Source organism: Leptodactylus fuscus, chromosome 11 (assembly GCF_031893055.1).
Source record: "Leptodactylus fuscus isolate aLepFus1 chromosome 11, aLepFus1.hap2, whole genome shotgun sequence".
In the NCBI taxonomy this organism is placed as follows: Eukaryota; Metazoa; Chordata; class Amphibia; order Anura; family Leptodactylidae; genus Leptodactylus; species Leptodactylus fuscus.
The window spans coordinates 49,754,801-49,768,209 of record NC_134275.1 but is presented as its reverse complement, the minus strand read 5'-3'; the positions used below and the strand labels follow the sequence as shown (position 1 = coordinate 49,768,209).

At 50.4% G+C, this 13,409-nt stretch overlaps 1 protein-coding gene across 3 annotated transcripts in view; it reads right to left on the bottom strand.

Annotated features, from left to right (window-relative positions):
- Nucleotides 1–13,197, bottom strand: part of SIPA1L3 (signal induced proliferation associated 1 like 3) — an 87,617-nt gene extending 74,420 nt beyond the window's left edge. For 2 of the 3 annotated variants that reach the window (XM_075260104.1, XM_075260102.1), the window contains exon 1: nucleotides 13,149–13,197. The gene's annotated coding sequence lies outside the window, so the exon portion shown is untranslated. The remainder of the gene's footprint in view (nucleotides 1–13,148) is intronic. The other variant, XM_075260103.1, reaches the window with a different exon arrangement.
- Nucleotides 13,198–13,409: the final 212 nt, after the last annotated feature.

Below are 13,409 nucleotides of genomic sequence, written 5' to 3'. Positions count from 1 at the left end.
GCAGGATTACCCTACATGGGGGTCATTTACCACCGAAACAATTCGCAATTCTCTTTATATTTAATACTTAGGCTGTGGAGCGGAGCCGGGACTGGTGTCGCAACCCAAGCTCAGGCCTAAGGGTCACTTACAACAACCCTCCATAAGGTACAGGCCAGGATACACAGCTATAGGGTATAATGGAAGATGCTGCTGGTGTTGGAGTGTGAATAAGGCCTTAGGGCTCATCTACAACACAGAATTTCTTGCAAAATCCACGGGAGAATTTGAAAGGGTTAAATGAAATATTGATGCAGAAAAGGGCGAAATGGGAAACAAACGGACACGTTGTGGACCGAGAATCTGCACCGCACTGACACAGCGATTTACGACATTCAGATGACGTTTCGCACGTTCTCACTTGCGAAATACTCTGCAGATTTTTTTTCTATCCTGTATAGTTCTGACCACTGCATCAATCCATCATCACTGTACACCACAGACAACCCGCTGACCCCAGACCTCCATGTAACACACCCTCAAAACATCACGGACCCTGCAGGATTTATGGGAAATTGACTTTACATTGCGAGGTAACATTACAGGTGACCCTATATAAATGGCAGCCATTTCCTTGGATTGGCTGACAACCTAATACGTATAGGGGCGGCGTCCTGATCTTATACGATGGGTTGTTGTCGTAATTCACATGTATCTTCGTATTCACAATACAGAGGTGTATGGACTTTCCCTGATAACCGCTCAGTTACGGGGTCGCTAAGGAGAAAGTTACAGCCTGTTTTATAATAAAAAGGAAGTTAGATGGGGAATAAAGGAAATAAAAAAATAGTCACAAACACAATAGTGAAAAATATAAATAGAAGTTACACTTTACAGTATCTCTAGTGCCGAGGTGCGATAGAATACATTGGGGACCGCGGTAGGCGAGCGGTGGGGACACAACACAATGGCTCCCACTCTCATCATGCCCAAGAAGCTCAACCATGTGCGAACCCACTGATCAGCGGCCAGCGGCCATCTATGGGTGCTATTGAACGAGGGGTTAATGAAGCTGTAGCCTGCACCAATAGTCTGAGGTAGTCGCTGACTCCATCTTCTATGGTAAGCTTTACTAATTCTGTATGCTACTTATAGACCCATCAGTCTGCTGGATGGGGGCAAAGGGATCCCAGCGACAACCACGCGGACGAGGCTTCTACACGGGATGATACAATTTGGTAATAACCGGACTGAAGTCCTCCCCTTGGGTGAATTATTATCCTACGAGAGTCCCCATTACTATCCAGCACAATCCGCTGGGTTAATAAATAACTGGACAGAAACTACTGACCGCAGATAACCAGACCAACACTTAACCCAATCTCTGCCAGGAGCACCCGACTACACCACAGCCTAACCATACAAGGGCTGGATCGGTCTGTCACCAAGACTTTAAGCAATGACATTCATAGGTTATAGAACAGATGGCTGCTCAATCTTTTAAGGCCAAGTTCACACATGCCAGATTTGTTGCAGTAATTTTTGCAGCTGAAACTCCATCCATTCATCTTAAGTCTTCATCAGAAATCTTCCAGCCTGGGCTACATGGCAGCTCCGATCATGCAACACCTCAGATAATGGACAGTGAGAAGAAATGCAGCCAAGCCTACCGATTCTGGCAGGAGACTCCCGACTCTCCAGGGATATATGATTTTGGGGGCAGAAACAAGCTCCATCCTTTGGTTTCTTGGTGGAGATGAAGCCACCACCAGCTTTGCCTGCCAAACCACGCTCAGTCAAGTCACATGGAGTACGCACAAGTACGGGCAGTCAGGAGGAGCAGCTGTCAGCAAAATGGTGTTTGGGCACCTTAAAGAAGACCTTTCACCATCTTCGCCAACTCATCCTCCAAAGGCTCCTCCTGCCAATTCCAGGGATGTTGGAATTTCTTCTCTCGCTCCCACCATTCCCAAGTTAGTTTTCGTCTTGGACACCTTAACTAGACTCCCTTCTGTCAAGTGGGTGGTGTCAGTCAGGAGCAGGCAAGAGGGTGTGACTCAGAGCTCCACTTAACATATCAGGCACCAAAACTAACAGCACTGATTGCTCAGGAATGGTGGGCGAGAGAGAAATCAATGGAGCAGGGTCTATTAAAGGATACCAAGAGCTGGTGGAGGTGGTGAAAGGTCCCCTTTAAATTTGGACTTGTAGATTTTAATTTATTCAATCCACTCTCGATGCGAAGGGACTTAACCTGCTTTATCCAGCCAGCAAATATTTAACCGTGAACTCGCCCCCTACCACGGCGGTCACATAGGATTCTCACACATCCAAGGTCAGTCTGTTCTCCATGTCCAGGAAGCAATCTGTCCGAGAACGGAGGCAGAACATTCAACAATGAACAAGAATAATGAAATTATGAGTGGGTGGTGAAGTATTGGGGCCAGGGGCGTTCCTGCCAGACTCCACCACCTTGGTACTGAGCCCATCTCCTGAGAAAGCAGCGAGAACCCGTCAGAACAGTAGAGAGTGCAGTGAGATAAGCGGGGTACACCGCATGAGGGTTAGGGGAGCTCAGTAAGGTAGGGGGCCGGGGTCAGCGGGTGCTAGAAAAACTTAAAGGGGTTTCCCACAAAACAAGTTAGAATTTGCTGATTGGTGGGGGTTTCTGTGCACAAAAGGCCCCTGTTTTACATGGATTGGGCAGCACGTGCAATGCTCCAGTCATTTCAATGGGAGCCCTGTACTATCCCCAGCAATGCCCAACCTCCAATCAGTCACTAATTCTCCTGATCAGAGGAGGTCTGGGTGGTCGGACCCCCACCGATCTGCAAGTTATGGCCTATACTATGGAGAGGGTATAAGGTGTTTAAGTGTATTATGTAGGTCCCATTCGTACCTCCAAAACAGCTCAGACCCAACAAAATATAGACTCCACTCCATCTAGCATCAACTGTGCTGCTGTAACCCTTGTGTAGTGTCGGACCAGATGGGCTAGCCTTTGCTTCTCAGTAAGCCTTGTGTAGTGTCGGAACAGATGGGCTAGCCTTTGCTCTTCAGTAAGCCCCTTGTGTAGTATCAGACCAGATGGGCTAGCCTTTGCTTCTCAGTAAGCCTTGTGTAGTGTCGGACCAGATGGGATAACCTTTGCTCCTCAGTAACCCTTGTGTAGAGTCGGACAAGATGGGCTAGCCTTTGCTCCTCAGTAAGCCCTGTGTGGTATCAGACCAGATGGACTAGCCTTTGCTCCTCAGTAACCCTTGTGTAGTGTTGGACCAGATGGGCTAGCCTTTGCTCCTCAGTAACCCTTGTGTAGAGTCGGACCAGATGGGCTAGCCTTTGCTCCTCAGTAACCCTTGTGTAGTGTCGGACCAGATGGGCTAGCCTTTGCTCCTCAGTAACCCTTGTGTAGTGTCGGACCAGATGGGCTAGCCTTTGCTCCTCATTAACCCTTGTGTAGTGTCGGACCAGATGGGCTAGCCTTTGCTCCTCAGTAACCCTTGTGTAGTGTCGGAGCAGATGGGCTAGCCTTTGCTCCTCAGTAACCCTTGTGTAGTGTCGGACCAGATGGGCTAGCCTTTGCTCCTCAGTAAGCCCTGTGTGGTATCAGACCAGATGGACTAGCCTTTGCTCCTCAGTAACCCTTGTGTAGTGTTGGACCAGATGGGCTAGCCTTTTCTCCTCAGTAACCCTTGTGTAGTGTCGGACCAGATGGGCTAGCCTTTGCTCCTCAGTAACCCTTGTGTAGTGTCGGACCAGATGGGCTAGCCTTTGCTCCTCAGTAACCCTTGTGTAGTTTTGGACGAGATGGGCTAGCCTTTGCTCCTCAGTTACCATTATGTGGTATCAGACCAGCTGGGCTAGCCTTTGCTCCTCAGTAAGCCTCCATGGTGTCCATGACCCAGTCACTAGTTAGCCTTCCCTGAACCACTTTTGGTAGTCACTAACCACCCCATACCCAGTCCCACGCAGAAGACATGCCCAACCCCTTCTCACAGCCATTAAGATCCCAGTGGTCAGACCCCCTATCGTATCTTTCTCGAGGGACAACCCATTGAAGACCTCTTGTCTATAACATGTCTGAGGAATTTCTATAACTGACCATACACTTTGGTTCCCCTAATTCTAAGCATCTTCTTTTCCTGGTGCCCTACTGCTGGTCTATTTTCTCCTCCTCCTAGCAGGAATTCAGCATTCGCCCCCTTCGTGCTTCTGTGTGGCCCCAAATGCCGACTAGGTCATTGTCATTATTACGATGAGCGTTGTCACCACCACAGCCCAGACATCAATGTAGACTTTGAAGACTTGTTGTGTTTGACAGGATCTTGTTGGGACAAGATAAGGGCCGGGCTGTGACTAGAAGAACAAAGAAGACCTAATGGAACAAAGGCCTCAACCAGCCTGACAAGAAGTCACTGTGACACCTCCTAATGCAAACATTGACACGCTCGGCTGCCCACCAAATGTGCGCACCACCGCTGCAACGTACCAGGCTCGAGCAGACACAACATGGACCCAGGGACAACAGAAGGCCGGAGATGTTCTCTAAAACAGACAACAGACAAGAAAAATCTTTACACCAAGAGCTCCAGATGACAAACCCTCCTGTCCCCGGCCGCCATAGACCAAGGGAATGTCTGCCATCTCAAAAATCTGCGGCCACCACAAATCTCCTCATGAGTGTCGGGAGAATATTACATCCACCTTAATTCCCCCGGCTAATTAAAATCAAGATGGCAGAGGCCAGACTGGAGTAATCGGCTTACACAGATTTCATGTCTGCGAAATACCAAACACCCCACAAGAGCCCCTCTACCCTCAAGTCCAGGCTAAGTATGGGAACATATGTTTAGGGTTGGGCGCACATATGGTGCAGTATATGTCATGGCCGGTACTCCTAGTCAGTGGTCTCTATGGCATAGCTAGTCTGGTTACTAGTCTGTCCAATATCAAACCCCTAGCAACTACTCCATACACTGACAGAACTGACACAGACGTGGGGGGCACAGAACGGGGTACTGAAAATCAGTAGTGTAAGGGCAGAGATAAGTGTCGGTGTTACTGGGGATTCCCCCAATCGTGAGACGAGGGGTCCCCAACTCCCCTGGTCTGAATAGAGGAGTGGTCTTATAGTAGGACTAACTACAGCACCCAAAAAACAGGGTCCACTTTCCAACAAATATCTGCTTTCCAAGCTGCATTTCTCTCCCTCAATTGTGTCAAGAAGGCGGCTCCAACCCTCTATGGCCACCCAATACCTGGAGTACAGGTCCATCTCTCCAGGATTAGGATGACATGGCTTCTCTCTTACAAACACAGCGCCACGCCTGTTCTTTGGTTGTATCTGGTACTGCAGGTTGACTCCATTGATGTAAACACAACTGAGATGTAAAGCCAGACAAGGCAAGAAGTCCGCCACGCTTCTCCAATGATCGACCCCCTATAGGTCTGAATGGAGAGCCAGTATTGCACAGCTATCAATGGCAGCACGTGGGTTAGGGCTCGCACTGCAATCCAAAAATTCAGAAAATGCTGGTGAGAAATCTGCAGGCAGCATTACATCCAAAACAGTGCAACGTGTGTTTGTAGGGGTCAGGAGGGGGGTACACGACGCTGAGGAGCAGCGACTGTAATAACAAGCTGGTTGTCAGTTCCTGGGACCTTGTGACCTATAATTTCCATATCTCCAGCTCCCGGGCTGCCCTCCGAGAATCCCTCTCTATACAAACAGCAGCTGCTGCTCGAGTTCCCATTGCTCACCTTCAGGCCACAACTGCTAATATCCTCCTGTCATCTGCCGTCATTCCGCTCTAATAGACGTCTCACAGCGCTCACCATTTACCCCTTCAGTGCTGTAGGAAGATGAACCCCACAGGTCTGCTCCGTCCCAAGTTCACGGTGTTTGTGGGTGTAGAGTCTGCAGAGAGTCCGCCCAGCTGGGCCTGAACTTTGCACATTTGTCACAGCAGTTGTGAGGACCGGCCATGAAAATGCCTTCAGCTGTTACGCCAGATTTAAGAGATACCTACACCGCCGGCAGGGGAAAATGTGACTGGGGGGGGGGGGGGCCCTATGGGGTGCGGGGAGAAAGGCTTAAAAAGCAAATGAAACAGGTTTCTTCAGCAAGCAATGGGATCAAATTCCCAACCGTTCTGTGTGCAGATAACGTCACCCGCACACATTGCACTTCACAACTACCATACAGTGACCTCGTCACCACAAAAACCAGCCAAAATCAGCTCGAGCCCCAGCTGGCCCAGAACCAAGAGTAATAATGCTGCAGATCCAAAACCTGCAGCACAAGACACATGGTAGTACCCAGCACAGATGTATAGTCACTGACTGTTCTGCAGCGGCTAGCGTCATGAGAATGTCCTGCAGTGTCCCTAGTACTGAGCCCCCTGATACTGTGGACTGATTCCCACACCTACGCTCAGGACAGGGGTCTCCTGCACCCACATTTACACCCTGGTGCTGCAGCAATGCTGTGCACTCGCCACTCTCTGCCCTGGTATCGCTGCACGGTCAGAGGGTCCACAAACCTCAGCGTCATCCCCACCGGCCACGAATGACCCCAAGTTCTGAGGCTGGCCCCGGAGATATCTGTAACCAAAACTAGCAGCACCAATATCTCTGGAACAGGAGAAGATAGCTGCAAAAATGAAGTCCGTGCAGTCAGTGGTGCAGCAGTACACAACACTCCGGATGTTAGCGGACAGGAAAGGTCTCCTTTAAGGTCAAGACTTGGTTTTTAAGTAGAGTTCATCCCCCACTGTCAGTAAGACCCCGGCCCGTACACTCTGTAGGCCACAGCCGTATACAACGGCCCATGTAACGTCCATCACTGCGGGGTCCAGTATTATGTAACAAGGGTCAGAATGACATAAATCTGTATTTATCCTATAAGGTAAGTAGTGAAGGCCCCCGCCCACCATGTCAGAGAAGACGCACATACCACAGGCCTGAGACAACCAACAAGACGCCTTACTGGTGCCAGAAGGCATTCAATGGCAATGATTCCTGGTAACATCCTCCTGAAGGTGAGAAACCTGAGGAGACGACGACCTGGAGGACATCACTCACACTCGTTACTTCCTAAAGGGTCAAAATAAAACATGAGACCCCCACACCCCAAATCTATGGTCGGCTTAATGCAAGGGGAGCTACAAGGACAAAAAAGTGGACAGATTATTGCCCCCGATTTCAGGATATGGCCCCCGAAGCGCAAATTTATTTTCCACAGGTTTCAGCCCAACAAATCCCAATATTACTAAAGGTGATTACGTTGCAGGTTCAGTCATGTGTGTATGGGGCCAAAGAATTGCAACCCCTTATAGACAGACCCGATGGATTCCCAGAAATGTAAGGGTTTTCCTTACACATTTAATATGGGAAGAAAAAGCAGCAGAAACACCATAAGAAACCGTGCAGAAAAACGCAACGCTTTCGGGTCACTACTTGGGCCTTAGTCTTTTACAGTGTTTTATTGACCCGGGAGGGTCCAATAAGTAATAAGTGTAGAGCTGCAGCCCCCCCCACCCCCACACTCTAAAGCACTAGTGCCGGAGTACTGCAGCCAGGTCCTACACACAGGCCTAGAGGCAGGTCAGTGGTCCAGCGGTCAGACCCTGGGATATGGAGATTGCGGCGGGCTAGCTGCTGCCATGTTTGTGGTGGCTAACCCAATAAGATTCATGTCCATGTGGCCCCAGCCTTACCCTGGAAGGTGCATCGTACAACACATTCTTCTACCTACGATTTACAAGTACTACCAACCAGAACTATATACGGCACTATATGCTGACTTACCATTGCTGGACTTAAAAACATGAAATACGACAAACTCATGAAATTCCCTGTTCTGACACTTATCAGACGGACCCCCACCCTCGTATGTCTGGGCCATAAGCTACTATTTCATACGGTCCCTAAATCACCGGCCCCATCCAATATGAACAGTGAAAGCTGAGCTTGAGACACTTCAGTACTGCAGGTTTGTAAGATACGAAGTGCTGGATCTGGAGGGGGTCCCCGCTGTTACACCCCACTAACTATGAAGTGACCCCGCACCCCATCATTAGACAATGGGAAATGATTTCATATGTTGGTGCAATCCTTTAAGGCTCATCTCTACATGACAATATACATCCCAGCTGGTTAGCCACCCCCGCTCTGCCATAGATGACCCGCTGCCCCCCCCCCCCCCACCATAGATAACCCGCAGCCGCTCCAGCTCTGCCACATATGACCCGCTACCCCCCGGCCTACACCACCTGTTATATGGCCCTGGTTGTGAGAGTCATTCGGCCCTATGAGCAGTACTCGATCCCCGTACTAAGGATTTTCACATTTCGGGCACTGATGGAAATCTCTTCCATGGGTTTAATAAACCGGAGCACATGGTGTGCCGTCTCTGCAGGCGGTGAGTAATGTGCGGGGGGAGAACTAGAAAGGCAAAGAGATATTCACAATCGCAACCCAATGTTTACACTGTAACAGTAAAAGGGTCACAAACCAATACAATACAGCCACGGCAATACAGGACTATAATGGCACCTCTGTGCGAGGAGCAGATATCCGAGCAGAGCTTAGATAGTCAGGTCTGTGGCCTCCCAAAGCCTTCATGTACTGCGGGAATGTGTGACAATGACATGTTGTGTAGGTGCAAAGTGACAGCAAAACAGAAACACAACTGGAGCGGAGGACAGAAGAGAGAAGAGTGACAGAGCGAGGGGGAGAGACGAGAGCGGCCCCGACGCCAACCAGGAGAGGGGCCGACGACGCCAACCAGGAGAGGGGCCCACGACGCCAACCAGAAGTGGCACAGATGAGGGGAAGGGGGGAAACAAGAAGGTGGGAGGGAGTTACATGTCCATATAAGATATTGTGGAAACTCTGCAGCTGCACGAACTGCTGCAGATTTATCACAGATTTCACCATACAGTGTTAAATCTGCAGCATAAATTTACACGCTGCAGACTTCTAGCCCACGCCGCTGGTCGAGTCCTGAGGGTTTTTTGCAGTAAGTAGGTGAAATTAGAATAAAGGAGTTTTCTAGGATATTTTTTTTTTTTTTTTTTTATTGATGACCAACCTAAAGATAAGTCCTCAATATTCGGCCACACGGTGGCTCAGTGGGGGCCACACGGTGGCTCAGTGGGGGCCACACGGTGGCTCAGTGGTTAGCACTGCAGCCTTGCAGCACTGGAGTCCTGGTGTTCAAATCCCGCCAAAGGCAAAAAACCATCTGCAAGGAGTTTGTATGTTCTCCCCATGTTTGCATGGATTTCCATCCCATATTCCAAAAAAAGACATACTGATAGGGAAAAATGTACATTGTGAGCTCCATGTGGGGCTCACAATCTACATTTAAAAAAAAAAAAAGTCCTCAATATCAGCAGGGTTGGACAACCAGACCCCCAGCCGATCAGCAATTTGAAGAGGCGGCAAAGTTTCCAAGAGAGCTGCAACCTCTTCACTGCTTACCAAGCACAGCACCGTACATTGCCTAGTGACTGTGCTTGGTATTGCAGCAAGGAACCATTCACTTGAATGGTACTGAGCTGCGATCAGGCCAAGTGACCGATGAACGCGACATCACATGGCTTGTGAAGCAGCAGTAGCACTTGTGGCACTTCAAACAGCTGATCCACGGGGGTCCCAGGTGTCAGAACGCCATGGACCCGCAGCGGAGGAACTAAGGTTAGGTCATCCATTAACACCTCTATAGGTACAGGTCCTTTTTTTTATGTTCGGACATTTCCTTTTGCTACCTAATGTAGTGGCCGGTACCGCAGCACCTGCGCAGAAGAATGCAAGCAACGGAAGAGGCTACAGCTCATAGAAACTTATATAACCCAGCACATTCGCACCTACAAGCGAAATCATCCAAAAACCGTGCAAAAGAACAGAGCCAAGAGAACAATAGGGAACAAAGTGGATTAGTGACAAGGACATCTGGCAGGGAGTAGACGAGACTACAAGTCCCACAATCCCCCAGAGACATCCAATACCAGGACCAGCAGCTGCCTGCCCGGGATAACCTGCAGTCGGAGCTCAGGATCAGCCGCTCTTACCAGATAACCGAGATAGAAAAGCCCAATCAATCATTAAACGCTGCTAATGAACCATCTGATTATATCGCCGCCATAGCCGGAGCAGCGAATGTCAGGACAGCTGTGACGTGGGAGACTCCGGCAATACTCAGCGTGCCGCTGCTGCTCCCGGCCTTCTGTGCAAACTAACAAAAAGCAGGAAAATGTCATTTATTTCTGCATGGAGCCCCACACACAAAACCTACAATTAGTCAGATCCACGGACGTCACTGAGCAGATCCTCACCCACACAGAGATGGCAAGAGGAAGCCGAGGGAGCCGTGTACGAGTATAGAGAGGGGTATGGATGTAGGTGCACGACTATGTCATATACATCTGTATCATCAGCTTATAGGGCACCAGATATGGCAAAAGGGAGCCGTGTACGGGTATAGAGAGGGTATGGATGTAGGTGCACGACTATGTCATATACATCAGTATCCTCAGATTATAGGGCCACAGAGATGGCAAGAGGAAGCTGTGTACGGGTATAGAGAGGGTATGGATGTAGGTGCACGACTATGTCATATACATCTGTATCCTCAGCTTATAGGGCCCCAGTGATGGCAAGAGGGAGCCGTGTACAGGTATAGAGAAGGTATGGATGTAGGTGCATGACTATATCATATACATCTATATCCTCAGCTTATAGGGCCACAGAGATGGAAAGAGGATGCCATGTACGGGTATAGAGAGGGGTATGGATGTAGGTGCATGACTAATTCATATACATCTGTATCCTCAGCTTATAGGGCCCCAGATATGGCAACAGGGAGCCGTGTACGGGTATCGAGAGGGTATGGATGTAGGTGCACGACTATGTCATATACTGTACATCAGTATCCTCAGCTTGTAGGACCCCAGAACAAGTGTCACCCCTGGATTTTAGGTTCCAGTAGTGAATATATAGGATATACAGGCGGGTAATAAGGGGACAGTGAGAGGCGTCCAGATCAGCAGCTGCTCTGCCAATTCCCAATTTTCCGCACATTTAGCGGATTACAAGAGGCAGAAAGAAATAGGAAAATGTTTCCTCTACAGGAATTGGGGTATTTTGTACTAAAGCGGAAGAATACCAGCCCCGTATGTGGTATCCACCTAACCCATCGCCAGCCCTGTACATGGCATCAAACTCCTAATCCAGGGCTTTCCATGAACACCCTCACCTGACCCGCTGCCATCCTGTACACCCACCTGACCCGCTGCCATCCTGTACAGCCACCTGACCCGGTGCTATCCTGTACAGCCACCTGACCCGGTGCTATCCTGTACACCTACCTAACCCGATGCTATCCCCTGTACACCCCACCTGACCCGGCGCTATCCTGTACACCCACCTGACCCGGCACTATCCTGTACACCCACCTGACCCGGCGCTATCCTCTACACCCACCTAACCTGGTGCTATCCTCTACACCCACCTGACCCGGCGCTATCCTCTACACTCACCTGACCCGGCGCTATCCTCTACACCCACCTAACCTGGTGCTGTCCCCTGTACACCCACCTGACCCAGTGATATCCTGTACACCCACCTGACCCGGTGATATCCTGTACACCCACCTGACCTGATGCTATCCTGTACACCCACCTGACTCGGCGCTATCCTGTACACCCTCCTGACCCGCTGCCATCCTGTACACCCACCTGACCCGGTGCTATCCTGTACACCCACCTGACTCGGCGCTATCCTGTACACCCTCCTGACATAGTATACAAAGCTTTATTATTGTCCACATTACATGGCTGATCGCAGTGACATTACAGTTATCTCTCCATGTCCTTCACCTGCTGAGCTTATGACCTGAACTCTCCACAATCCCAGCACTGCTAGTCACATAAACCCTCCTGCTCGCCCCATGTAGTACAAAGTGGCCGCACCGTCCAGGGTTCTCCTTATTTGCCCTACCCTGGAGGTTGTCCAAGATGTGACCGGCGTCCTGGCAGAGACCGGGGGCAACAGCAGCTACGACCCACCTAACCCAGCAGGCTGGGGATGCCAGTAGCCAGGACATGGCAGGGGGTTGGCACCAGACAGACCCCAGCCTCGTCATTTCCTGACATATCTAAACAATGCGTCAGGAGAACAAGACATGAGAAAGCTCTTTACTATGTTATCCCAGGAGTAGCCTTCAGATGAGAGTCGTAGTCCGTGACCATTACTAGGACATTACACAGATAATCTGTAGGGCGAGATCACTGCCAAAATTATAAAACCTCAGATGTCGCCAGAAAGCAGCAGGTCATCAGCAAGGAGAAGTGGGGTGTCGCACCCCAATCGTGTGGGGGGTTATGACCAGCAAAGACTTACACAACCAGGCAATGTCCCCCAAAAAGTCCCCTAAACACAAACCTGCAACACATGTTACACCAATATAACCTGCACCCCACACAATGACTGACACCCTAAAATAATCTGCACGAACAGCACATCCACCCCACAACGTGCGCCCAGACACACACCACCCGCACACTCAGCCCCCCATTGAATCTGCACCTCCAGACTCTCCATGTAACCTGGACAGTGAGCAACCCAAAAAGTGCCCGACCCCTCCATCACCAGCACAGACACCATTAGATCTGCAAATACGTAACCTGGACCAGTGAGCAGCCTCCTATGTCACCCATTACCAGTGCACCCCGAAAGTAACAAATTAGATGTCCCCAATCCACCACAAATAGCCTGCACCACTAACTGCCCCCCTTATAACGTGCACCCCCGTCCTCATAAACTCCTCCCCCATAACCTGCCCCCCTTATAACCTGCACCCCCGTCCTTATAACCTGAAACCCCCACACACACTCCCCCCATAACCTGCCCCACCAGTTGTACTCCCCCCCCCCCCCCCCCCCCCATAACTTGCCCCCTCAGCTGCCCCCACTACATAAACCGCCCCTCAGTTTCCTGGTCACACATGGTGCAGTTCACACCAGACGGCAGGAGCTGCCCCAGTATTAACCCTTTCTGCCCTCCTCACCGCCGGCTCACAGACTTTCTCCCCGCTTCAGTCTTTCCCTCACTCCCGGCACACCCCGCGCTACTTCCCCCGAGTTCCCGGGGTTTCCAGCACTTACCGGCGGCGACTTCTCCGAGCCCGACTCTGAGCCCGTCCAGCCCGGAGCCCTCAGCGACACTCCAGAGCCCGCCCCCCGCGGCGCCACGCCTCCCGCCTCTGCCCTCACCGCCCCGCCCACAGGCCAGTATGGCCGCCACACTCTCTGCCATCCAGTCACAGGCATGTCGCCAACCAATGGTTTTTTTGTGTTTTTTTTTAAAGCAGCTTTATTGTCAAGCCCAGTATTTAGACATATTACTGTGGATAGCAGTATTTCGTA